The 27,470-nt window shown below is 37.9% G+C and overlaps 1 long non-coding RNA gene across 1 annotated transcript in view; it reads right to left on the reverse strand.

The window, feature by feature from the left end:
- LOC311621697 overlaps positions 1–16,792 on the reverse strand; it is a 357,942-nt gene extending 341,150 nt beyond the window's left edge. Inside the window, exon 1 of the long non-coding RNA XR_014794866.1 lies at positions 16,682–16,792. This is a non-coding gene — a long non-coding RNA (uncharacterized lncRNA). The remainder of the gene's footprint in view (positions 1–16,681) is intronic.
- Positions 16,793–27,470: the final 10,678 nt, after the last annotated feature.

Below are 27,470 nucleotides of genomic sequence, written 5' to 3' on the forward strand. Positions count from 1 at the left end.
CTGAGATATCCCTCCCAAATAAAAATATGGCACATGTGAGTATGAGACCAGCCCATTCCATGCCTCTGCCCCTCCTATCAGTCTGAATGTGCTTCCTTCTTCACTTCTCTAGTTGTAGAATTTCCATTGAGCTAGATTTCAGGCATTTCTGAATGGTGGTTGTTCTGTATTTTTGTTGTAAATCTGATGTAGTTGTGAGAGGTGGTGAGTCCCATTGTTTACCTGTGCCACCATCTTGTAATTTTTCCCCAAAAAAAACAAACAACTTTTAAGGACTTTTGGAGGCTTTTACAATAGTAATGGAGGGGATTTTGTCTTCAACAATCCTTGACAAATAATCATTCACACTGGATATTCAAGAGTACACTCTCACTGCCTTGTTGAATAGTTCTATTTCTTATAGGAAAGGTTTTCCTATTCCAACAACTAGCCTCCACATCTTATACCAATTATCCCAAAGCAAACAAACAAAAGTCTCTTTCCTCAACATGGCAGCCTTTCAAATATTCAAACACTGCTGCCATGTACCCAGGTTCTTTTTGGTGCCAAACCAAACATCCCCACATCATTCAAGTGTTTTCTTATAACATACTTTCCAGTTTCTCCACCTCCCACATTCCTTATTTCTCTTTGATGCTCTCATATATCAATGTCCCCTTTCAAGTGTGACACCTAGAACTGAATGTAAGTTTGGTCTCACCAGCAGACATTGCCAGGAGAAGTGTCTCTCTTGATGTGGATAACACCATGCTTCAGCTGATGCAGCCTGTAATTGTATACCTCAACAGTCCCATCACATTTTGCATTTAGTATTAACCATAAGGATAAGGTCTTTTCAATATTATACTTTCTAATTTTTATATTATTTTAATAATTATAGAACTTTACATTAATATCTGCCAAATTTTATCTGATTGGTTTTAGTCAATCTTTCCAATGTGTACTAATCCTGTTAGCCAATATATTCACTATACTTCAAAGTTTATCTTAATTGTAATTTTTATAAGTTTGGGTACTATTTCCAAGGCAGTAAGAGGAATGTCTAATATGGAAACTAGAGCATTATAGAGAAAATCCTAAAAATTGACATTGGTGCATTAATTAACCAAATTTCTTTGCATTTAGTTGCACAGTCATATACAATTTCAGTTAATTGTATATCACCAATTCTACATTTTATCACTTGTTCTAAAAGTACTTGAAAAGGATTTGTCAAATGACCAAGTCACACTACACCATAAAATATTGCTGACTCATTAATTTAGCAATCCATAAAATAAATGTGAATGTGAATGACTTTGGCTGGTGAATACATACTACACCCAGAGATTATATTTCACATTTCTATGTATCATGTACCAATTTACTTCACCACAAATACCAAAAAAAAATAATAATTATACAAATATATAATTGTACAACTTGGAATTCAATTGTATGAAGTGTGAAATATTTAAAAGCTTAAATACTAATGAAATTACTAAGAGTGATCAAAGGAAGAAACAGAAATCTATTATGATTACTTGATTCCAGTGGAATCTGGATATCTTCTTAAAGGAAAGAGTTCTATCAAGTTCTATCTCCAATGCAGTAATATCATAAGATATTCTAGAGAAGACAAGTTTCTTTTAAACATGTATCTTATAAAATTTTGTACTTCTGATTATATATGCAATATATTTCCTGCCATTAAAAATCCTTATGGTCATTATTTTTTGCTTCTATTAAAAAAGGAAAAAAAAAAAAACTATAACATCTGGACAGATCCTTAAGCTAGTTAGCTGGTAAGAAACAGAGCCTCATTCAAATACTTCAAAAAATAAGATGTATTATGAACATGCACATGGACATGATCTAAAGTTCATTCAGAAAGAGCATGGGATAGAGCTCTAGAATTTGGATATGTTTGTATAGATTTTAGAGAGAGAGGAAAGGAGAGAGAGAGAAAGAAAGAGAGAGAGAGAGAGAAAGAGAGAGAGAGAGAGAGAGAGAGAGAGAGAGAGAGAGAGAGAGAAAGAGAGAGAGAGAGAGAGAAACAGCAATGTAAGAGAGAAACCTCAATTGGTTGTTTGTTTCTTTTTGTCCCAATCCAGGATCAAACTCCCAACCTAGGCCCTAGCTGGTTTGGCTCAGTGGATAGAGTGTTAGCCTGTGTGCCACAGTCTTTTCACAGCAAGGGTTCAGGAATCTGGAGAAGAGGCTGCAGCATAAATGTATACACTAGACAAGAAATATAAATTTGGAAGGCATAGGAAGCCAGGCGGAGGCCTCATCCTCTAGTGAAGTGGGCTCGCTGAATCTCTGAACCCACAGCATTTTATTTACATATTAGAGGCCTGGTACACTAAATTCGTGCATGGCGGGGGGGGGGGGGGGGGGGGGGTTGTCCCTCAGCCCAGCCTGCACCCTCTGCAATCTGGGACTCCTCAAGGGATATTCAACTGCTCGTTTAGGCCTGATCCTGGTGAGATGCCTAAACGGGCAGTTGAACATCCCTCTCACAATCCAGGACTGCTGGCTCCCAACTGCTTGCCTGCCAGCCTGCCTGATTGCCCCTAACTGCTTCTGCCTGCCAGCCTGACTACCCCCTAACCACTCCCCTTCCAGCCCCATTGATGCCTAACTGCTCACCTGCCGGCCCAATTGCCCCTAGCTGCCCTCCCCTGCCGACCTGGTCACCCCTAACTGCCCTCCCCTGCCGACCTGGTCACCCCTAACTGTCCTCCCCTGCCGGCCTGGTTGCCCCCAACTGCCCTCCCCTGCCGACCTGGTCCCCCACAACTGCCCTCCCTTAAAGGCCTGGTCCCTTTCAACTTTCCCCCCCTGCTGGCCTGATTGCCCACAACTGCCCTCCCCTGAAGGCCATCTTGTGGAGGCCACGTTGTGTCCACATGGGAGCAGTCATCTTTGACCACATGGAGGCAGCCATCTTGTGTGTTGGAGTGACAGTTAATTTGTTTAGTAATCTTTTATTAGATAGGATTTTTCCCTTTAGCAAAGCAAACACACATATCAAAGATAAGGTTTGGGAAACAATAAAGGATTATCAGGTTAGAATAATTGCCTTCAGCTGTTCATACAGCATCAGGTAATAATATGCAAATTCTCAGCCCTGCTGAATATCAAAGTCCATCAGCCTTCTGATAAAGGTATGTACCTCCATTGCAGGCTCCTCCCTGGCCCAGGCCCAGGTCAGGGCTTGTGCAGGAGGCAACAAACTGATGTGTTTTTCTCACATCGATATTTCTCTCTGTCTTCCCCTCTCTCTTCCCTCTCTTCCACTCTCTCTAAAAATCAATGGAAAAATACCCTCCAGGGAGGATAAAAAATAATAATAATAATAACACAAAAAAATCCTCCCAACCTGGATATGTGCCCTGACCTGTAATTGAATCTGCAACCTTTTGGAGTACAGGATGACACTCCAACCAACTAAGCCATCCAGACAAGGATCCACTCCTATTTTGAGAAAGCTGGTAAGGTATGTGGGCCTTGATCATCCTAATTTCACAGATTATGAGTTGCCGGTTCAAAGATAAGTATCATGCAAGATGACATGCAAAGTTAAATGGTGACAAGGGCAGAGGACCCAGGACTTCCACCTCAAGATCTGGTGTTCTTCCCATAGCACCTCACTAACATGGATACGTGAGAGACAAGGAAAACACAAGTGCTGGCAAATAATAAAGAAAGGGAAAGCGTGGCCAGGCTTTCCCGCTCAGGTCTCAAGCCGATGTCAGATACCCTAAATATATGGCAGCTCCTGAATTCTGATTTCTTATCACTCGAAAAACATGGTTTTCTGAATATTCGCCTTTTGAATTCACCCATCCATTAGTTCAATCAATAATAACTGAATATTAAAAGAAGTATTATGTTTGTTAATCAAACATATGCCTAAGTTTTCAAGGGGGCAAATAAGAGCCTTATATGCATTAAAACTAAGTGAATTTCCATTACAAGTGCATTTTAAAAAATTAAAATTATTTGACTTAAACCCACACAAATGATCCCCAGCATATTTAAAGTGTAATACTACATTGTATTAATATTCTATTTTTATAAAATATATTTTAAATAAATTAAATAACTTTGATTTTAAATTATGAACAAAAACACTGTTTAAATGTCCTCCTCCACCCCCAAATTATCCCTCAGTAGGAAATAATGCATTTATTTTGAGAGTCAAATTACATTATTAGATTTGACCGAGATTTAATGAACTCAATAATACAATTCAGGAAATATAGCTCTATTGGTTTCTTTGTCTGTGATTAAGTCTTTCTAAATTCCTCATTTATTTATTTATCCTTTCAAAAATAGTTATTGAGCACCTACTACGAACCAGTCTGAACACTGAGGATCAAACAGTAAATAAAATAAAATGTACAGCATATTAGATGGTGATCAGTGCTGAGAACAAACCGTAAAGGAGGAAAACAATTTAAACAGGGTAACCAAGGCATCCTAGTTTTCCTGGGACTGGCTGGGTTTTAAAATTCTAAGTCCCGTGTCCTAGGAATCCTCAGCCCCAGACAAAACCAGATACTTGCTCACTGTAAATCGAGATTGCGTAGCCAGAGAAGGTAGGCATAAAGAAAGCATTTGAGAGAAAAAAAAACATTCAAGGTAGAGAAAACAGGAAGAGCCAAGACTGAGTCAGGAACATGCCTGGCATATTTGAGCAAGAGCAAGGACAAGTGTGGTTGCAGGTGGTGTGGGCCAGATGTAAGAGAAGTAAAAGATGAAACGGAAGTATGAGCCAGGAAGGTGCTTCAGGGAAATGCTCATTGTCTTCAGCAGAAGGAAGGAGTATCATCCACCCTGCTGCTACCACTTCTTACCAGGAAGAAACCTGCCCTGGATCCTAGCTGTTCCCAGTTCTGACTTCCACTACTGCTCAGGAAACAAGGAGCAAAGGGGGGACAAAAACAGTAGCTGGGAAGGGAAAAGAAGGAAATGAGCCCAGACACAAAGAAAGAACCCCTCCCACAAACTCATCTCCTCTAGGAAGGTTCAGGTTAAATCCTTGGATATGCCTGCATATTTACCCCATCTCTCCATTTCTTCTCTAATCCTGTTCAACTAGCTTCCTTCTGTTTGTTGACAACTCAGGGTTTCAAAGTTAGTACAACCACCAGGCATTCCTGCTAATGGAAGAAGTCCAAATTCTGTTTGGCCAGGAACACAATTACACCCACAGAAGTATATTTTTGCTCCTAGCTCCAGTCTGCTTTTTGCCAGGTAGATAATTTATACAGAGCTAGAAAAAGATTGCTTGGGGGCAAATGAAACAATACACTTGCCACAGATACTAGTAGAAACAGCCTCTGTTTCTGAGACCAGAGACACTAAGCAGTCGCTTAACTTTTCAACTCCTGTTTCTGCATCCTTTTTCATTTCAATGGAGTTGATGTTTTTTACCATCTACTAGCACCAGAAGGGTTTCATGAAGACACTTTTTAAATGCTTTCAACTACCTAAGATGAAAGATATAAGTATTATGCCATACCGTCACTGAATCTTTATTCTCACTAGCCCTATTTATGTGTCTCTCTTTTTTATTTTCAACAAACATAATCATGCAGTACACATCTATTGTTTGCATACTTGGCAAATTTGCTAACTAGGCATAGGTGTGCTCCTTCTGGTGTTTCATCCATACTTACTGATAATTATCAAATATGCAGAAGTAGTAATGTAGCCTGTTTTTATTTATTTGTTTGTTTGTTTGTTTGTTTATTTATTTATTGCTGCTCTAGTTGCAAATTAAATAGCCTCTCGGATGTTATCAGCAGCTGTCAAAAATCATACCTTACTCAAAGGTCTATTTTGTATTCAGATAACACAATACAGTTACTCCAACAGCGGCAATCTCAATGGTTATCTATAGTTGTTTATTGAGGACCAACTCTGTGTCAATCATCATATTCTTATGATTGTATCTGGGAGCATTTGCAGTAATGGGTAACCAGCATGTGACAAGTATGATTTCAAAGACTCTCAGCAATACCTTTCCCCTTAATGTACTTTCCTAAATAGAGAGGCACCATAATGGTCTATAAGCTTTAAGTAATGGCTTCCCAAGTTATATGAGTCACAAAAACTCTCGTGAGAGGGGTGAGTTTAGGTTTAGGGAAAGAGGAAATAAGAAGATGAAAGCATAAGCATAACATAAGCATAAGCATAAGAAATGTGCTTGAAGGAGAATGAACTGGATATATGAGACCCATGCCTGATAGAAAAATGAAGAGCAAGAATGAAAATACTATTTAAAGGGTATTTTAAAAGTATTTTAAGTCATCCAATTTCTTCAAATTCACACTTATACCTTGCAAGATCTCATAACCCAGCAAATGTATATCCTTTAGAAATTGACCATTATATGTGTTTAATATAGTAGGGTTTTTTTGTTCGACTTTTTTTATTTTATCCTTTGTATTTTGTTTAGTTCTTTAAAAAAAAAAAAAAAGGAGGTGGGGAGTTAAAATATTTTATTAGCAAGTACACACACATGCGTGTACACACACATGAAAAGGAAACAAAAAGTTGAGTTCTTAAACCTTCCACTTGAGATTGTGGACAATTCCTTTAGCCTTCAGATATGTTGATTTCCTAATCTCTGTAAAGTTGTAATATCACCAACCTTCCCTTGTCTCAGGATTACTTCATATGTGAGGTAATGTAATACAAAAATTGAAAAATACATCACTATGCAAATATTAGGTGGCAATTATTACTGTTCTGGTATTTAAACTATCAACTTTATTCTCCCTTCTGTCTATCAGGGGTTGTCCTGAAAAAACTTGCAAAAAGAGGCTTTTTGCATTTGCTCATGTACTTGCCCTCTGCCACTTCCATGGGAGAATATGTTTATCTCTGTCCAGCCTCTGGCAAACACATGGCTACAACCCTGTGTAGCCAGAGGGGAAGAATGGTCCTGAATAGAAAATAAGGGTCGATCATTCAATTGACACAAACCTCTTCTGGATCCGACATCCATTTGTCATGATGAGAAGCAACAAAGCTATACTTGCATAGGAAATACAAAAAAAGAAAATGAAGAGGAAAAAGAAAAAGGAAAACCTGAGCAATTATTGCATATTTATCCTTTGTGGAAACATTCCTCAGTCTGTGTTTCAAGTAGGTATTTTTGTTAAGGCTTTTTTTTTTTTTTTTTTTTTTTTTTTGGTAGATTTCTCAAGATGTAACCTTATAATGATGTAACCTGCATCTCTATAAATTATATAGCATGTGTCAAAATCAAATGCTCTTAAAATATTATCAAAGGTTGCTAAATATATTTTGCACATTCCTTTCTAACTCTATGTTATATAGTAATTGATACACAGCCCACAAAACATTCTAAAAATACTTTTACAGCAAAATAAATGCCTGCAATTTCTTTCTACTCTATGTTAAATGTGGACCACAAAAACCAATGTAGAATTTCAAAAGTACAATTCAGGAAGCAAAGGAAAGAAAAGATAAAACAGCGGTCTCCACAACTCCACATTTACTTCATCCCTCCCTAATTACCAATCCACACGTAGTTCAAAGAGTTAGAATCCGTTACAATCATGCCCTTTTTTCCAATAATAAGGAAGTACTTTTTCTTTGGTCAGGAGACTGAATTTGTATTAAACAATTAAGAAGCAGCAGCAAATATCTTGGTGGAATGCACTGTTGTTTGTCTGGCCCACATTCGTTCTCCCTTCCTCCTTTCTTAGGTACCCATGCACATCCTGACCCCTTGCCCTTTCTAAGTATACTTCTCCACTGAGCAAACAGAATATTGTTTAAGGTTCCAACTGCTTTTGGTCCAGGATAGGACATGTCCCATCAGACTGAAGGAAGCAATTTGAATTAGAGGATCTCACTCCCTCCTGTTGCATGAGAATAGGAACTTACATAGCCCTGATGCCCCGATGGTAACCACAAAGGAGAAATAGGAACATAATGGTCCCAATGCTGTATATGTGAGAGCATAAAGGCAGAAAGAACCTACAACTTTAATGACTTCTCACCAGCAATTGTATGTCAAGAAGCCTGCCTGACTCCTCACCTGCCTATATATAACACAAATTTCATAATTCTTCAACCAATTTAAGTTGGGGGGAGGTGGTTTGTTAGCACAGCCAAACACATAACTATTTACAGCTATATTCCTTCCAAGTGTTCTTTTATTTTGTACAGCTTATTAATATTATTATGATGTGTAGACCTGTTAAGTAGGTACACGTAAGCTCATACATGTAGGCTTGCATTCATTAGTACTGTAGCAAGTGATCAGACCAGCTAGTTGCTCTTACTAGGGGCATACTCAACAGTGAAAAGGCTTCATGTGTCTTGTTATGAGGGTATAAATTTTAGCACTGACACAAAGCAAGTAGGGACTTTTTCCTGCTGGAGTAGTTTAAAACAACCTTCCCATCACAACAGTGTGCAAAATATACTTTTAAAAAATTAGTTTAATAGTGTGCTTACTACACTCTTCTTCTCACCTGATCTAGCTGAGTCCTATTCACTCTTCACAGTTCAATTTCATTGCCTCTTCTCCTGGGAAGCCCTTTGACCCATGAACATACCCTTCTTGTATGTTCCCACAGCATTCTCCCTTTACCCTAATCCCAGCTCTTTTCTGTATGAGAATTACCCTTTTGATTGTTTGTATTCTCCTGCGGTTGGGATGGTATCAAATTCACTAGTGCACTCACAGTATTAGCACAATGCCTGTTAATCATAGATGCTCAACAAATATTTGTACAATGAACACAAGCTCAGAATGCAGTGCTTTAAATAGAACAAGACAGAATTGCAGTATAAAATAACCATTCCTTTTTGAAATAAAATTGAAAATATTTTGGAAAAAGCAAAATTTCCAAAAAATTACTTTCTTTGGAGTGAATTTAGAGCATTTGTAACTGCATATTCCAAAAATTTAGGCCCTGATGCAAAAAAAAAAAAAAAAAAAAAAAAAATTATTATCTTATATATAAGATATAGATGTATAAAACATGTTTATATACATATATAATATGTATAATATATGGAGGAAAAAAGGATCTGGGCTTACAGCAGAAACAATGCCTTTAGCTACATTGTCTAGATTTATCACCAGTTCCTTAATGAGAAACAATTGAACAGGAAGATCAAAATAGATTCTATGTCGTTTATGATCTGTTGTGCTTAAATACAGTTTTACAGTTCAGTTGTTCTCAACAGTTTGGTAGTTTTATAAAGGTCCAGGTTATAGAATCCTTTCGATGTTTTGATGTAGGTAATTCTACTAGACTAATTTACCCTAAATATTCTGTTGTGCAGAAATGATGCCTGTCATGTGTGATGCTTTTAATAATTATTATGTTTCTAAATTTTAATCACTAGTCACATTATTCTGGGTGCATATAATTCTACAGGGTAATTACTATTTAAAATTAACCAGAGACTACCAAAAGTATTTTATTACCATAATTTTTTGGTATCAAATAATTATATAAACACAAGCTTCATTAGAACTTGGAAATCTCCTCCAAGTACTGTACTAATATAAGCCTTTGTTAAAAATAGAACATGTTTTATGCCATTAGAAAATGTCAAAATTTTAATAATATAAATTGTAACAGAAGGCTTTCATATTGCCTAATTAGAGCAAAGAAATGTGTTTTGTGGGGGGTTTTTAAGTAATATTTTTATTCATGAATACCAACACCCCAAAGAGGCCATAAAGGGTGTGAAAAGCAGATTTCATGGGAGATAAAACAGAATAATCACACTGTATCTCCAGAGTATTTGCATTGGTGTTTACATGATGCCTATTTTCACTTATTTCTAGTTTTCGGGTGATAATGGGATTTTCCAATTTTATTTCTGTTGAAGGATAATGATTTTAGCTGCATACCTCAAGATTACACCTATTGAAGTTTGTAAAAGCCAGTAAAGACCCCCATGATAAGAAGTCCCTGTGTATAACTTATTAAAAACAAACAAACCAGGTTAACTGAATTTCTTTTGCAAGCTACAATTCTTATCAATAAATACTTCTTGAAAACCTATTGTTAAGATTCAGCCCTTGTATGGGTTAGAGCGGAGGCGGGCAGGGGAAGGGATTGCACCCTAGTATCTGAAACCTTGTCTTGCACCAATACAAAAAAAGTACAAGAAATCTAAGGAATCATGACAGAGTTGGTAACTAAAGCTAACTAATTAAACTCTAGAACTTTTTTGAGCTACTTATAACCACCATGAATGGTTTTGAGCATGTATCCACTTAAATCCTAGCTTTGTTCATTGGAACAGCCTAATATCTGTTATTACATAATTGGTTGGTTGACTGATTTTTATTGATGAGGAAGTATTTTCCTAGACTACTACACATACTACCAGTTTATTGCTTTGCTAATATTTACTTTTAAACAATGACTGTTCTTATATAACACAGTAAAATGTTCCCCACAAAACCTATTATATCTGTGTCTCAGACTCATGCTCCAGCTCTCTGACTCTACTCTCTCCTCCAATCTCACTTTCCCAGAGGTAAGTCACTGTAGGAAAAAAAATGTTAAAAACATTAAATATGAAATGATACAACCTAAAATAATATGAATTCAATTTTATTTTAAAAGTCTGGATAGGAGAGAAATCCAAAAGCAGCCAATAGATTATATCTACATTACAGAATAGGAATAACAGATGTAAGGTTAGCAAGATGATTAACCAGAGAGAAAGACTAGTTAAGATTCCAAGAATGATGGCATTTATGGCCTAAATATCTGTGAAACTATACTTCAGAGTGCACCAAAAAGACCAAAAAGCTCCTGGTAAGTAAAAATAATGGAACGATTAGAAGCCTGATACATGAAAGGGAGAAAGGTAAAAGTTGGTTACAATCCAGAGATTAGTAGCATTGAGAATAGTGGAAAAAGGAATTCAGAAAAATCAGAAATTCTGACATACCCCATTATAGAGAGTGCATAAAGCAGAATCAGATGGAAAAAATAGGACCGAACTGGGAAAATTTGTCTCAGAAAATAAAAATGCCATCATAAAAATAGAAAAAGTTAAGTAGATTAGAAGTGCAAATTGTAAGAATTGAAAGGGATTCTGAATATTTGCATGTACATACATATATAAAATGCTTATTTTTAAAAACTGACTATAAAAAAAATGGAAAAGAGATTCACCTTAGGTCCTCTTTATTGAATAGAAGTGTCTTAAGACCACACCTCCCCATGCTTGCTAAGACATTAATGCCAAAACCTAATATTGATATTGAATAAATCACTAAATCTTTGCAGAAGTCGGTAGTGGATAACTAGAAATAATTCTCTAAAGATATGTGGATGAATGTGAATATTCATAATAGTGTGCTGTGAGTACCACTAAAAGCAATTTTTCCTTTTTTGCTATTTCGATATCCAGCAGTATGTAATTATATAATGTCAACCTGTTATGTTTGAAAATAATACCCCCACAGGGGTTGGCTTGTATCACAAGATCTTTGAATATGAATGTGGTTATAACACTTTTCCTTTTGTTATACCTATGTTGGGGTAATTTATTGCTGTAAGTTGTGATAACAATACTTCATATTTGTTAGTCCTTTCATCCAAGAATTTGGGGAAATGTTAGTAAAAACAGGAGAGCTACAGTTCATTAACCAGAAAACTAAAAGTTGTGTTCTTTCTCTATTTATTATGGAACATTTTAAAGATAAAATTTGGGGTGGCCAGCCGAAACCGGTTTGGCTCAGTGGATAGAGCGTTGGCCTGCCGACTGAAAGGTCCCAGGTTCGATTCCGGTCAAGGGCATGTATCTTGGTTGTGGGCACATCCCCAGTAGGGGGTGTGCAAGAGGCAGCTGATCGATGATTCTCTCTCATCGATGTTTCTATCTCTCTATCCCTCTCTCTTCCTCTCTGTAAAAAATCAATAAAATATATATTTTTTTTAAATTTGGGGTGGCCACTTTTCAAATTTTTTGGTAAAAAAGAGGAAGATTGTGCTTGTATAAATACAGAGGCAATTGCAGGAAACATACAATTGCATAATAAACTAGAGTAAATATATTGAAGAAAATAGATCTAGAGCAAAGGACAGATAAGCAGTTAAAGACTTTTATAAAGTCTAATAAAAGCATTCTATATTTAAAAATGGAATTACACTAGTGAGTTTATCATCAAGGCAGCTACTATAATGACCATAACCACCTAACAACTAGTGGCTATGATGCCCACTATGGCCAGGAGCCAGCCTGATCAGGGGTGGGGCAGGTAGCCAATCTCATGGCCCCTCCCCTCTTCTGGCCTGTCCCTGATCAGACTCTCCCACCCTGATCAAGAGCCTTAACCAGTTTGGCTAAGTGGATAGAGCCTCAACCTGTGGACTGAAGGGTTTCAGGTTTGATTCCGGTCAAGGATATGTACCTTAGTTGTGGGCACATCCCCAGTAGGGACTGTGCAAGAGACAGCTGATCAATGTTTCTCTCTTATCCATGTTTCTAACTCTCTATTCCTCTCCCCTCCTCTCTGTAAAAAATCAATAAAATACATTTTTTTTAAAAAAGAAGAAAGAAAAAAGAGCATGGGCCTGCTGGCCAAACACCCCCTCCCTGCCCTCCTGGCCAGCTGTGCCCCCATCAGCCCATCTCACCACGATAGGTCTTCAGTCCTTCCCCCCGCCCCGGCCAGCCCCTGGTTGCACCCCTCCAAGCAATAGGGGGCAGGGCTTGGTGGCCAACCTCCTGCAGCCCCTCCCCCTGGCTGCCCCACACCTGATCACACCTCCCACCCCAATAAGGAACGGGGCTGGCCAGCCAACCTCCTGCAGCCCCGCCCCCTGGCTGGCCAAACCCCCAATGGGCCCCCATCACCCTAATAGGTCCACAGACCCTCCCCTGGGCAGCCCGGCCCCAATCACTCCCCCCCCACCCACCTTAAAAGGTGGAGGGAGGGGCTGGCTGGCCAATCTCCTGCAGCCCCTCCCCTGACCTGGTCCCACCCCAGATCAGCATCCCACCCTGATCCGCTGGCCAACCACCCATGGTCTCAAATAAATTTTTGTAAAAAATAAAGGAAATAAATAGTAGCCTGAAAGATTATTCATGTGTCCTACCTATATCAATCTATCAACATTTTCATATAATCTTTCCTTCAAACTATGTTTTCTTCTCTTTTCAGTACTAAAGCAAATGAATCTAGAAATTCACTATATTTTAATTTTTTTTAAATTGCAACTATTAGCCAAAAATTAAAGGATATATCCCATAAATAAATAAATAAATAAATAAATAAATAAATAAATAAATAAATATTGTTTGGAACTATAAAATTGATCTTTAAAAATGCTTATGTTTCAACTAAGTGCTCAAGTATCCTTTTAGCATCAGGAATACTTGCTCTCATCTTGGGGATATCAAAACTGCTATTTTCCCCTCAAAATGCATGAGAAGACCCTCTAGTATACATTGATATGGTGCCCTGAGGATGTCTCTATTTATAATGTGGAGTATCTCATGAAAAATTCTAGTTCTAGGTAATAGTGCTCCAAGGCAGAACAGAGTGGTCTGTCCCAGGTGAGTTTCTTAGGTGGCCCCCCTGTGATGCAAATTGTGCTGCCCTCAAGGCACCCTATAAATTTATTATAAAAATCTAAAATAAAAAATCACAAAATAACAAAAAAGTTTGCCTTACTAAAATGAAAATCATTTCCCTGAACTCAAATGTAACTTTAAAATAGAGCAGAGCAACAGTTATCATAAGAAACAATGGAAGAGGCCTCCAGTACTCCACACTTTCTTATATCTCTCCCTAAAAAATGTTTAAAAAAAAAAATAAAAAAATAAAATAAAAAAATAAAATAAAAAAATAAAAATAAATAAAATATATATATATATATATATATATATATATATATATACTGTATATATATAGTTCCTGAAGTAATTATGGTGTTCTATGTGCTTTATACGCACTACATTGCTTTGTGGTTGGAAAATGAGCATTAACAATTATTATAGTTTATTGTGTCTAGAATTTGTTTAAAAAATCTTCGTATCGCTTATTTTGATGTTTCCAAAAATGTGTACTGGCAAGAACTTCTGAACAAATGGTTTAATAAAAATCATAAAGTACCTTTTAAACACCAGTTATTTGAGACATCTGCTTCTGGCCATGATAGCGTAACAGGGAACCTTTCACCTTAAACAAAGAAAAACCTGACAAAAGTATAGAAGGAATTGGTTCAGAGCTTGAAAAATAAGCAGCAGATGAGTAGTCCCTAAGAAAAGGGGAAAACATAAGCTCTGCCACTGCTCCAGCGGGCTGATTGCCTAAAGAGAGTTTCCAGTTCTCAGAGAAGAGAGGGGAACCCAAACTGAGCCCTGTGGTTTCCATGTTGAAAAGATAGAAGTTGGAATACAGGAGGCCAAGACAAATGGAATTTCTGGGGCAAAGTACCAGTGAGGAGGGAGCTACACAGATAAAGATATTCAAAGCTTGGCAGATGTACTGCAGATCTTTGAATGAGTAATGACCTGTACAAGAAAAGACAATACTGTACCTCTGACCAAATAAAGAAGCAACAGAAAGCAACAAGCCTGGCAATTCCCACAACTCCGACAGGGATAGAAATGTTCCTACCAGCTGGAGTGAGAAGACCTGGTAATACACGCAGCATGAGAAAGAGTCTTCAGAGGGTTCTGCCTTAGCAATAGGGTCACATTAATCCTAGACTAACAAAACTGAAAGCCCAATCTCAAAGAAATCTGATTCCTAAGAACTTAATTGTGTGGCAAGACAAAATTTAACATTAGTTAAAGAAATGCCAAAAAGTTCAGCACCCAAAAACAAAAACACAATATCCAGTATCCAGTCAATATTCACTCAGCAAGTAAAGGAGAGATGATAGAATTATCAAACATGAGTGTGATGAGGAGAGAAATGGAAAGCATTTTTTATTGGAACTTTTAGAGATGAAAAATGTATCACCTGAAATATATATTTATATATCCTGCACATGATTATAGCAGATTAGGCACTGCAGAAAGAAAGAAAAAAATGGATTTGAAGACATGCGATGGAAACTATCCAAAATGAAGCATAGAAAGAAAAAAATAGTCAGAAAAAAGTATTAGTGAGCTCTGGAATGATCTAAAGTTGTCTGATATGTGTGTAATCAAAATCTAGAAGAAAGCCAAGAGAGGAGAGGAGAGAAAAATATTTGGGGGAGAAATGGCCCAAAATTTCCCAAATTTGGTAACATCTATTTATTTTTTTTAAATCATATCTTTGAGAAAATTCCATTTCCCAATGATTGACTTTGGACAGACAAATATCCCAAAACCCAAAGCTGGTACTGAGAAATTCAACATATATTAACTATTTTACAAAAAAAAAAAATTAAAGAGAGAGAGAGAGAGAGAGAGAGAGAGAGAGAGAGAGAATGAAAATAAATAACAGCAGTAGAAGTGAGTTAGGTTGAAATGCCATGTGGCATTTTTGCCTTAATTCTGAATTTCCTTGTTCTCATCAATCTAAATCAGGCCCTAATGATATTTAATGAGGCTACTTGTATCCTCATAATAGGCAAACAGAAGGGAGGTTAAAATAATTTTATTATTTCACAATGATGAAACAGATTGAATATTTCAATTATCCTACTTATTATAGTACACATGGAACAAGCTCTGTAATCTGCTTCGATATATATAGGCTCTTTAACCACACCATGGTGAGACTAATGCAGTCAATTTGGTTGAGCTTCTCTCGCTGATTCAGTGTTGGAATAAAGTACTTCACAGATTAGCTTAGTCTGCAGCACTTAAAGGTCAGGATTTATTGTAATGTAAATCACAAAGCAATTTTATCTTGACAGAGATTACATACTGTTACAATATTTCTCGCTGAATCTAGTGATGCGTTTGCTTTTTCTTTGCAACTGCTGTGCAAATTGGATCGTAGCCCAGAAAAGAAAAAGAGATGGCAGGCTGCTTTGGCTTTTTAGAAACAACTTAATTCTCTTCATTTTTCAAAGTTTCACACACACAAAAAAAACCAAAACTCTGAAAATATACATGAAGTCATACACAAATACTTGTAAACCTTTACAGACCCTGAGTTTGAGTACACATAGAATCTGTGAATGACCATCTCTCAAATATGTTGATGTATTTTAGGAAAGAGAATGGCTGATCTCTAACCATTCATACCCAAGTATCTTGATACATTATCAAAATTGCCTCCATTTTAAGCAAACAAACAAAAACACTAAGAAGCATTCATGTTTTTCATTGACAGATGTCACAATAAGAAAACTAAATAAAAACAAAGTAAGGTGAGGACTAGGAAGCCCACTGCTATCAGTGGCTTTGTAACAAGTATCAAGAAGTAGAATGATAACGTTTTCCCAATTTTTCTGATTCTTTGGCAACTGCACTTAAACTAGAAAGGATTAGGGCTAAGTACCAGGGCATTAAATGAACTACTCAAAGAGTGTGAGGAGACTTTCTGAAATTCTTAAGACAAGACCAACTAAGTCCCATCATAAATTTCAAAAGATAAACACAAAATGTCCCCACAAAGATTAAAACAGCATACATAATACATTTTGCCAAGTTTTATCAATTCTTCATACATCACTTATATTAATAATGTACAGAAGTGGTGGTGGGGCTCAGAACTTACCAGAAAATGTGTCCAAAGTTAACCTTCAGCTGCAATTACTCCATTCTTTTCCCCTCACCTGGGCCACAGTTGGGTATTGATCTTTTCTCCAACTCTTGCAAAGCACCTTTACTGGAAGGCAAGGTGATATATTATAAAACTGTTTATTCAAATACTGAGTAGATTATTCTTTCATTCTACTGGATGTATCCTATCCAGGAGGGCTTCCTACCTATCAGTCATTCCAAGCCAACCTTCTTGTATCTATAATACAAATGTCATGTCATTTACTTACTTATTTTCTCTAAATCAATTCATAATTTGATCTAAATCAATTTACTTTAAAATAACAATTCTTACTTCCAAAAATTATAGATTTGATATGATAGCTTTAAAAAATTAATGTTTGCTGTATAGCACTTGAAATAGTCTCTGTTGTCCAGGTAGCAATTTTGGGAAACACTACAAGCTATACACAAGGGGCTATGATTCAGGTTCAACTTATATGTGGGCTATAAATTATATTTGTATTCATAAAATTCATTATCCATAATAACATGTACAAGTAAGCACAGGTACCCCCCATCTGAAAGCTTCCCTAAAGGTTAATCATACATTCTGGTTTGCTTAGGCAGTCCCAGTTTCTACCTGTTGTTGTCCTGGAGTTCCCTCTTTCACTCTAAATTTGAACAATGGTTTGGATCATACTCACAAGGGTAAAGTAAATCAGCCCCAGAAAGCTGGACAGTCAGAATGTTTTTTAATTGGCCTTATTATTCTCTGCTAGATAGCATTGCAGCTCGTTCATGCTCATTATCTTATTTAATCTTCACAACAACTCTGGAGCTAGGTATTATGTATAAATTACAAATGGGTAATCAGCCTCAGAGAGGTTTAACCACTCAGGGTTCACACAACTACTACAGGATACAACTAGGACTCACTTCAGGTCTCTGTTCCATACCAAGAGATCTTTTCTAGGGAACTGGGAGGTATGGGGGTCTAGAAAAGAAAAGGTGAGGCAGGAGAGGCAGAAGTATTCTGAAAAAACAACTCATTCTGTCTCACAGTGGATTTGGAAAGATGAGAGAAAGAAACAAACATGTCTGCAATATTGCCACATTCGCCTTTCATAAGAACCCATTTGCGCTTACAACTGTAAAAACTGATTCGATGGCCAGGATTATAATCAACAGGAATTGTGAGTTAAATGGACTTTTGTGTTCTGCCCTGAAAATCTAGCCAGACTATTAATTACAAGTTAAATTTTACAAATTGTTTTTCTTTTTTAATGTTGGAAAGAAAGCAAAAAATGAGATGGAGGAAAAGGAAGCACCCCTGTGGAGAGAAATGACGGGAGGGCATATTAAAAAAAATAAATAAATAAATAGCCTGCCTTTTCCACAGGACCCGCCCTCCTCCTGCGCTACTGTGTGCTGCCAAACACATCTACCCTCCCCTCTCACGTGGGGGAGAGCCAAGTGCTTTACATCACACCACTGGTTTACACCCTGGGAAACGTCGTGTGAGCTGCAAAGTACACTTTGAAGCAACTTTCTAAAAGGCACATCTATATTTACCAATGTGTTCCACATGATTAAACTGTGAAATGTGTCTCCAGTTTGGCAATACCTTAGAGAGATGTGAGGTTTAGAAAGAAAGTGCCTGTGAAGCGCCTTAAGTTCCACAGAGGGAAAGCACCACAGACATCAAGGTGCTGTTGCTCGCCTTCATGCTCTATTGGTGCAACAGCAAATAAAATAGCGTAAGTGATGATGTCACAATGTTGTCATGCAACATCATCCACAGTGAGAGCGAGAAAAAGCTGTTTTTAAAATGCCTCGTTCCCAGCCCCTCTTGAGAATGTTAAAGCATATGGTATCCAAAACTAGTTCACAGTGAACTTCATTTCTGCCACTGCTGTAAATGAAGTTTCTTCTCAGGCAGATGTCAGTGCTAAAAGTTTGGTGCTCATAAATACCAAATTTACATAAAATCTATACAGCTTTTTTTCAAAAATCATTCTTGGTTGATGTAGGCTGCTTGGCTAGGATACATAGTTTACTTACTTATTCCTGAAACCATAATACATTTCCAGATTCACTAATTTGAAAAACAATAATTATGACTGAGCAACAATGACATTGTCTGGCTATAAATATCACATGCCAGGTTGAAAGAAAAAGAAAAAAAATAATGAGTTAATTGAGATTTTTTTTTTTTTGGATTATTATTCGGCATATATTATAGTTCCAAACTATGGGTCACCATTTATGCAAAAAACATCATTTGTAGGTGGAATAAGAAGTAAATCTTATATGTACTTTACTCCCTAAAATCACCAACAAAATAGCTTGTTGATAAAGCAAACTTGAGTTTATTGTTTATCACAGTGAGTGAGGCTGCCACCTTGACAAGAACCTTGGTGATGGCTCAGAAGAGGAAAAACAAAGATAGGATATGTTTAAGATTTGGGAATTTTGATTTAAGGTTGATCATTTGGTGTGAGAATGGGGCTTTACTGTGATTTGGCACATCTGTGACCTAATAGTATGGCATGGGTAAATACAAAGAGGAGAAGATTTGAATAAAGGGTCTCAAAGCAATTCTTAAATAGTAAACAGTTGTTTGATGCTACTTTGATTTGAATAATCTAATATTGATTTAAATGGATTTTCAGAAAATTTCTGAAATAAACAATAAAGTTATTAACAACTTTATCTTTCTAGACAAGAATTTTCTGACAGCAGGGCAAGAACTAAGTGGCTTTCTCCCAGATGGAGGTGCTTGCAGGGATCATTGTTCCTGTGCTGGGACCTTCCAGTCACAGGACTGACTGGCAGCCACTTATGTTTTCTCCACCCTTGTGATTCCCTAAGGCCCAGCCTCCTCCAATTTACAACCCCACCCAAGCTGTCTGTCCTTGCTAGACTAAAATCTCTCAAACAAGCTACAGCTGAGTCAAGGAACCCCAAACCTATCAAAAAAAGGCCTAAGACCCAGCATCAGCATAAGCCTGTCTTGCTTCACAGCTGGGCCTCATCTGGGCACATCCAAACCCAATATAAAGAGGAGATATCTGCAGATATCTCTGTAGCTCCTGCTGGGTGGAACCAGGCAGTGGCTGACTTTGCACCTCCCTGGAGACCCAAGAGCCAGTGTACCCAGTAGTCAGTGTCAAACCATACCAGATTACAACTCTACACATCGATAAGTGACACACTCAAGGGGCAGATTTAGTGAGCACCAAAGCCCAGTGAAGCAAGTCCTGCCCCATAGGGTGTCTCCTGCACAGAAACTCTCCCAGTGTAGTCACAGCTGGTCCTCACAGCCAGTTGGCATGGAGGTCAATTCCTACCAGTAAAACCAACAGCAATCAAGTCTCAACTACAACAAGACTGGGCTCACAAGCTCACAAAGGGGTGCACCTAGAGTTCCCAGCTCAGATGACTGGAGAGGCTGAGCCACTGGGCCCTATAAGGCACCCACTCCACAAAGCCACTCTACCAACTCAAGATGGCATAGCAGCTCTACCCTATACATAAAAATAAACACAGGGAAGCAGCCAAAATACAGACACAAAGAAACATGTCACAAATAACAGAAATGGAAGAAAACAAACTACTGGATATAGAGTTCAAAACCATGGTTATAAGGTTACTCAAGAACCTTCTAGAAACCTCCAAGGGACTTAGTGATATTTTCAAGGATCTTAGTGAGAAAATAAATAAAAAGGGAAAAGGACCAGTCAGAAATTAAGCATACACTGACTGAAATAAAGAATAATACACAGGGATCCAACAGTAGAAGAGAGGATTCTGAGAATCAAATGAACAATTTGACATGTAAGGAAGTAAAAAACACCCAACCAGAACAGCAAAAAAGAATAAAAAAAATATGAAGATAGTGGAAGAAGCCTCTGGGACAAGCATACCAACTTTTGCATTATGGGGGTGCCAGAAGAAGACAGAGAACAAGATACTGAAAACCTATTTGAAGAAATAATGACAAAAAAACTTCCCCTACCTGGTAAAAGAAATAACTTACAAGTCCAGGAAGCACAGAGAGTCCCAAATAAGAGGAACCCAAAGAAATCCACACCAAGACAAACCATAATTAAAATGCCAAAAGCTAAAGACAAAGAGAGAATCTTAAAAGCAGCAAAAGAAAAGCAGTTAGTTACCTACAAGGGAATGCCCATACAACTGTCAGCTGATTTCTCAACAGAAACTATGCAGGCCAGAAGAGAGTAGCAAAAAATAAAGTGGTGAATACCAAGGACCTACAATCAAGATTACTCTACCCAGTAAAGCTATCATTTAGAATTGAAGATCAGATAAAGAGATTCATGGACAAGAAAAAGCTAAAGGAGGTCATCACCACCAAACCAGTATTATATGAAATGTTGAAGGATATTCTTTAAGAAGAGGACGAAGGCTGAAACCGGTTTGGCTCAGTGGATAGAGCATCGGCCTGCGGACTGAAAGGTCCCGGGTTCGATTCCGGTCAAGGGTATGTACCTTGGTTGCGGGCACATCCCCAGTGGGGGGCATGCAAGAGGCAGCTGATCGAGGACTCTCTCTCACCGATGTTTCTAACTCTCTACTTTGCATTTCTCTCCCTTCCTCTCTGTAAAAAAATCAATAAAATATATTTAAAAAAAAAAAAAAAAAAAAAAGAAGAGGACGAAGAAGAAAAAGATAAAAAATACGAACAACAAAATGGCAACAAATATATACCTATCAACAATTTAATATAAAAATCAAAATAAACAAATAAGAAATCTAATGAAGTCCTAACTGGTTTGACTCAGTGGATAAAGCATCAGCCTTGGACAGAAGGGTCCCAGTTTGATTCTGGTCAAAGGCACATGCCCGGGTTTGAGCTCCATCCCCTACAGGAAGCAGCCAATCAATGATTCTCTCTCAGCATTGATGTTTCTATCTCTCTCCCTCTCCCTTCCTCTCTAAAATCAATAAAAATATATTTTTTAAAAAGAAATCTAATGAACAGAATAAACTAATGAATAAAATAGAATCAAAGGCATGGCAATGGAACAGAATGGTGATTCTCAGAGGGAAGCAGGTGGGGGGTGAGAAGAGATAAACTATGATTTTATATGCATACTAGAGGCCTGGTGCATGAATTCGTGCACCAATGGGGTCCCTGGGCCTGGCTTGTGGGATCAGGCCAAAGCCAGCTTTCTGACATCCCCCAAGGGGTCAGATTGTGAGACGGTGCATACCAGGCTGAGGGACCCCCACCGGTGCACAATCAGCACCAGGGAGAGAGGGAATGAAGGTTGGCCAGCCAGGGAGGGAACATGGGAGGGCTCCAGGGTGTGTGTGGCTGGTCTTGCTCAGTCCTGATCGCTCAGACCCCAGCAGCAAGCTAACCTACCAGTTGGAGCTTCTAACCCCCAGTGGTCAATGCACATCATACGAGTGGTTGAGTGGCCTTAGCATATCATTAGCATATTATGCTTTGATTGGTTGAACAGCCAACCTGATAACCAGACATTTAGCATATCAGGCTTTTATTATACAAGACTAGTGGCCCAGTGCATGAAATTCATGCACATTAAAAGGGGATTAATTAGAGGAAATATTTTAATATTGCTATTTGCCCTTTATAATAGAAGTATCAGAAATGAAAGAAAATTAGTAAAATGTATATGAAAATCTTCCTCCTGTCAGAGTCTGGGGCGCACTGCAGGACCTAAAGTCAAGTCCCTGTCCACCTGCAGTGCCTCAAAATCACAGGAGATCCAGACCCATCCTGACACACCTTACTTGGCTTTGATAGAAAAGAAATCTTGTTCTTTTATTTTTTTAATAGGTTTTTCTGATTTCAGAGAGAAAGGAAGAGGGAGAGAGATAGAAACATCAATGATGAGAGAGAATCATTGATCAGCTGCCTCCTGCACATGCCCTACTGGAGATGGAGCCCACAACCCAAACATGTGCCCTTGATCAGAATCTAACCTGGGACCTTTCAGTACTCAGGCTGAAGCTCTAGCCACTGAGCCAAACCAACTAGGGCAAGTAATCCTATTCTTAGAGACTTGATTTTTTTAATAAACAAATGGATTTGTATCATATCAAACCAATATACATTTTTTAATTAAATGTCTCTTCATTTCTACTATTGATAATACAATTCTACCTTAAAGCTTATGTTGTATAATCTATACTAATAAAAGGATAATATACTAATTGGACCGGACGTCTTCCGGACATCCATCCAGATGTCCTTCCTCACAAAGCCACCGTGTAGGGGCCGAGGCAGCGGCGGTTAGGGGCAATCAGGCTGGCAGGTAGGTAAGCAGTTAGGAACCAGTGGTCCTGGATGGTGAGAGGGATGCCCAACTGCTGGTTTCAAACATCCCCCGAGGGGTCCCAGATTGGAGAGGTTGCAGGCTGGGCTGAGAGACAACCCCCATGCATGAATTTCATGCACCTGGCCTCTAATACATAATAATAGTGAATGTAAACTGTAATGAAAATATAACATTTTAAAAAGAAAAAGAAATAAAAATCAATATACAGAGAAAACCAATAAACAAACACACAAAAAAGTGTGAATGATCTTAGAAAGGTGCTTTATAATTATTTAATAAACCATGTCATTTCTTTATAATGAATGCTTTACAGAATTAACAAAGTCCCTTCAGTTTGACACAATTTACCTGAAATACAATAGGATGATTATAAAGTAATAGGTAAATTGTGAATCATAAAATCACACTGAGAAACTTCTAGTTTAATATAAATAAAAATAAGTAAATTAAAAAAGTATTCTCCACTTTCCAAGGTCAAGGTTTCAAATATCCTTTACCCACATTTAAAGCAATGGTCCTATTTTTATAGATGGTTTTTTGTGGCTGAGCTACAAAAGAACTCACAAGCTGCTTTCTGCCCTTCTGTCAGCAGATTTGATTATAGATAATGGGTCTTTAGTAAGAAAAAACTTAATTCTGTATGTTTCTCCTTTACTCTCACACACCACCACACTTCTGACACCAGATGTAAGCTGTTGTTTTTCTCACACCAAGCAATTTCCAGCTTGTGTCCTATAATTCACTTCCCTTCCAATGCCAACCAGAGTTAGTGCAGACTCCACATGTTAAGGGCTCAGTCCTACAATCCTGCCCTCAACTTTAGATACCAATCAGAAATAGTAGGTCCCCAGGTTATCCACAATTCTGTCCAACGTGGCTACAAATTGGAGATTCCCATGACACCTCCCTCTCCTCAAATTCAATCATTTCCTAGAACAGCTCATAGAACTCAGAAAAACACTATGTCTACCAGTTTACTATGTAACTAGAGGCCCCATGCACAAAATTCATGCCTGGGGGAATCCCTCAGCCTGACCTGTACCCTCTCACAATCTGAGACCCCTTGGGGATGTCCAGCTGCCTGTTTAAGCCCAATCCTGAACCAGCAGTCAGACATCCCTCTCTCAATCTGGGATGGCTGGCTCCTAACCACTCGCTGGTCTGCCTGATCACCCCTAACCACTCTGCCTGCCTGCCTAATTGCCCCCTAACTGCCTCTGCCTTGGCTCCTATCTCCACGACTTCATCCAGAAGGATGTCCGGAAGGAAATTTGGCTGTCCAGTCTAATTAGCATATTACTCTTTTATGATATTATTATAGAAGATAAGTATATGATAAAGGAGACGGATGAACAGTCAGATAAAGAGATACCTAGGGTGAGATCTGGAGTTGACATGTGCCACCTTTTGGGTAGCAATGTGTTGACCAACCCTGAAGCTCCCTGAGACCTGAAATATGGGAATTTTTATGGAGGCTTCATCACATAGGCATGATGGAATATTAAGTACATTTCCAGCCCCTCTCCTAAACCTGAAGAATGAAGGGTGGGGCTGAAAGTTTCAAGATTCTAACAACAGTGACTAGCCCTCAGAACAAATTACCAGTCCCTCATTAGAACAAAAGACATTCCTGCCCAGGAAATTTCAAGGGACTTGGGAGCTCAGTGTTAGACACTCTTATCACTCAGAAAATTATAAAGTTCTGCGTCAGAAACAGGGGTTAAAGATAAATGTTTAAACAAAAGATTCTCCTAGCACCCCTATTTACAAGAATTTTAGGAGCTCAGTAACAGGAAGGGGTGAGGGAGAGGAACAGAGACATATATATACTTTTTTTTTTTTTTTTTTTGTAAGAAGTAGGAAAAAACTTGGCTCCCTCATTATTTCTCATTTAAGGCTCAAGTCTGGCCCACATATTCCTATTCATACCCAGACCTGCTGGAACAACTTCCATTATCTTGTGAACTGTCTGGGACTGACAGGTCCCAGGGAGAAAGCTCAAGTTCAATCCTAGAAATGCTTCATGCTTTAGGAGAAATGGATATCGAAATTACTGGGGGTCCCCCTTGCACCTGCCTTGGCCTGGCACCAACCGTTCACCTGCTCCACTATCCCGTTGCTGACACTCAGCATGTTCAGTGCCGCCCCCTGGTGGTCATTGCACATCTAACTCCCAGTCAATAGAACTCCTGGCCCGTGGGGACAATTTGCATATTAGCCTTTTATTATATAGGATGATCACTAAGTCACTAAGAAACCCAAACCACAAAAGTCCTATCTTAACAGCTTAATGATCACCACAGGAAAGGGACACCAAGACTGCACATAGGCTCTTACCACTCCCACCTCATATCACCTCTACTCATTTCATTACTCAAAACATGTTTATAGTCCACCTAACTTCAGAGGGGGGTGAGAATGCAATCTTCCAATATGCCCAAAAGTATAATGGAATACTTGTGAATACGTTATGACATATTTTGTATTTGAGCACCTGACAATTTACATTTTTTTGGTAAAAGTAGGGAAAAACTCAGCTCCCTCCATAGTTATTTCTCACTTAAGGATCAAGTCTGGCCCACATATGTCTACTCATACCCAGCACCACAAATACTTCTAAGCTAGCTTCTAGCTTCTTATGTTATAGAAAAATCCTCTAAGGAATTCTGGGATAGGCACTTACAACCTTTCAGAAATCGGGGGAAGATGATTTGTGTAAGCAAGGGAAATATACTTTGCTTGTTACAAATATCTTCTACCTCCCATAGTCTATCCAACTTTGCATCTTTAGACTAAAAAGACAAGTACCATTTTATTTCACTCATTAACAGGCAAAATAGAGACAGAGAAGAGGGCACTGGGAGGAAGAAGTGGAAGGATTGAGCAAAAAAGAATAAGAAAAAAGAGGAAAAACTCATGGACAGGGACAACAGTGTGGTGATTGCCAGGGGAAGGAAGGAGAAGGTGGAGGAGCACATGGGGGGTGGGGGGGGGGGGAATAAATGATGATGGATAGATTTGACTTGGGGTGGTGAGTACACAATTTAGTCAATATACAGATGATGTGTTGTAGAGTTTTGCACTTGAAGCCTAAATAATTTTGTTAACCATGTCATCCTAATAAATACAACACAATAAAATAAAAAAGACCTTAAAAGCATTTTTATTTTTAAAAACAACGTATGCTTAGAAACTTCAGAAGGGGAAAAAAGCATCAGGAAAATTAAAGTATTCCTATTCACTAGCCAGAGATAACTTTGTTATTATAAAGAATTTCAAGACATATGCAAAAGTATCTAGGCATTTGATAATGATGCAATTGGAATTTGTATACATCAATCTTAAGTGTTTATCAAATTAGATTAATTAAAAAATAACAATCAAAAAGTGTACACATTTTTAAAGTTCTTAATGCATATTGTTCACTTATAAAATCTATGAGGTCAGAAACTTTATCTTATTCGCCTCAGGGTCAGCAGAGCCAGAAGTGACTGGCACATAGTAGACATTCACTAAGAATGTGCCAAATGAATGAATGTATTGCCCAAGGGCTTTCCAAAATAAACTGTACTTTCAAATATAATTATTCCCACAGAAAGTTAAATCTATCACTTGTCATCATCTTGGTCTAATTCATTATTTAGCTAATTTATTTCTTCCTGATACTCACTAAAGGAATAGATAAATTTAATGAGAGCCATTTCCTAGGAAGTAGAAGATGAGGGAAGGATACAAATTTACTTTTCCCTGTATTTCCCTCCAAAATTTCCTTGGAACTTTAGAATGCAACTATTTATTTGATAATCTTGAACAAGAATAGGTAATACATTCAATAGTCTGAAAATATTTATATTTTCTTAAAGCCTGAAATTGAAATAGATGCTTATAGGTGAACACAGGTAATATAAGTAACTGGTATGTGTCTGTGTGTGTGCCACAATAGCGTCAATTACATTTTATCCCAGGTTAAAAATTGTTCAGATCCCTCAAATTAATCCACATCTCAAATCCACATATTATTTCCCCTTTCTATACAGTACCACAATTCCATAAGCTTTTGCTAAGTCCTTTAGCCTGTCTGACTCACTTCTCTCTAATAGCAGAAAGTATACATCTAGTACTGTAGTTTGATATACAGCTTCTATATCTTAGTTCCTAAATTAAAGCATTTCACAGAGCTTTTAATAATATAGTCCCAAGCTCCTAGAATTATAGGCAAAGTAAAAAATAATTCCTCCTTTGCCTTTCAACAAAATTCAGTTCTCTGCTCTGTGTGCATGTAAATACTATTAATGCTAATGAAGGCAATGCTGATGCATACAAAGTGGAATATATGTCCAAATCACACTTTAATCTTTAGCTGCATCACTCTGGCACCTGTTCAAATGATACATGTGCTCAAATATTCACTGTATGTCTGTTATTCCTGCCTGGATATTAAAATTTATTCATGTATTTTTAGTAGCTATT

Source organism: Pipistrellus hanaki, assembly GCF_964339955.1.
Source record: "Pipistrellus hanaki genome assembly, chromosome: 4".
In the NCBI taxonomy this organism is placed as follows: Eukaryota; Metazoa; Chordata; class Mammalia; order Chiroptera; family Vespertilionidae; genus Pipistrellus; species Pipistrellus hanaki.